Below are 841 nucleotides of genomic sequence, written 5' to 3'. Positions count from 1 at the left end.
AGCCATGTTCTCACCATTCATTCAGTATGGCCACACCAATTCGGCATCATCCCAACAGGTGTTACAAAACCATACATGGTTACACTTTGTTATTCACATGTTATATTCATACAAGACATTCTACATCCCTTCTACTAAGAGTTTTTACTGTTACATAAGTAGCTTACATGTATTGTCATTTTATTCAGTGATAGTAAGAAGATAATTACAGGTGTACTATGTGTGCTTTAGTGTTATGACTCCAGCTGAGCAAATTACATAAAAAAGTTCTATAATTAGGGGACAGGAGTCTTATTATCTACATAACTTCATAAAAATAGCAGATGGAAAAACTGTTCTCAAATAAATCCAAATATTTTGATACATTGCATGGTACAAACAAGCTCATACTGTGGTATGACTACAGACTTTTGCTTTAACCAGACACAAAGTAGTATGGGAAAATGGACAAAATATATTACCTGGGGCTAAATATTTCCCAACCTTTCCAAAACTGTACTATTTTGAGTACATAGTTGCATTATAAATTGTATTTTGAAGCTATCTGCCAATTTTGGCCAAAATTAAACTAAGTTTTTATGAGTTATGGCCCGTTGTGCAATTTTATGATTTTTTTCAGTCTTGGTGCTTGTAGACGTCCGGGGTGGGGCTCGTCCCTCGCAGGGGCGGCCGGGAGCCAGGCCGCCTCATGTCACGAGGCTGGGAAACCGTTCAGTCTTGCAAGTCCAAGCCCTAGGTCGGGGCGGCAAACCACCAGTAGTTCAGGGGCTCAGGCCCTCAGGCAGGGGCTGAGCAAACAAGCAGTAGTTCAGGGGCTCAGGCCCTCAGGCAGGGGCCGAGT

The sequence above is a fragment of the Terrapene carolina genome, unplaced genomic scaffold (assembly GCF_002925995.2).
Source record: "Terrapene carolina triunguis isolate 2854851 unplaced genomic scaffold, T_m_triunguis-2.0 Scaffold147, whole genome shotgun sequence".
In the NCBI taxonomy this organism is placed as follows: Eukaryota; Metazoa; Chordata; order Testudines; family Emydidae; genus Terrapene; species Terrapene triunguis.
Note: the sequence above shows the minus strand (reverse complement) of the source record.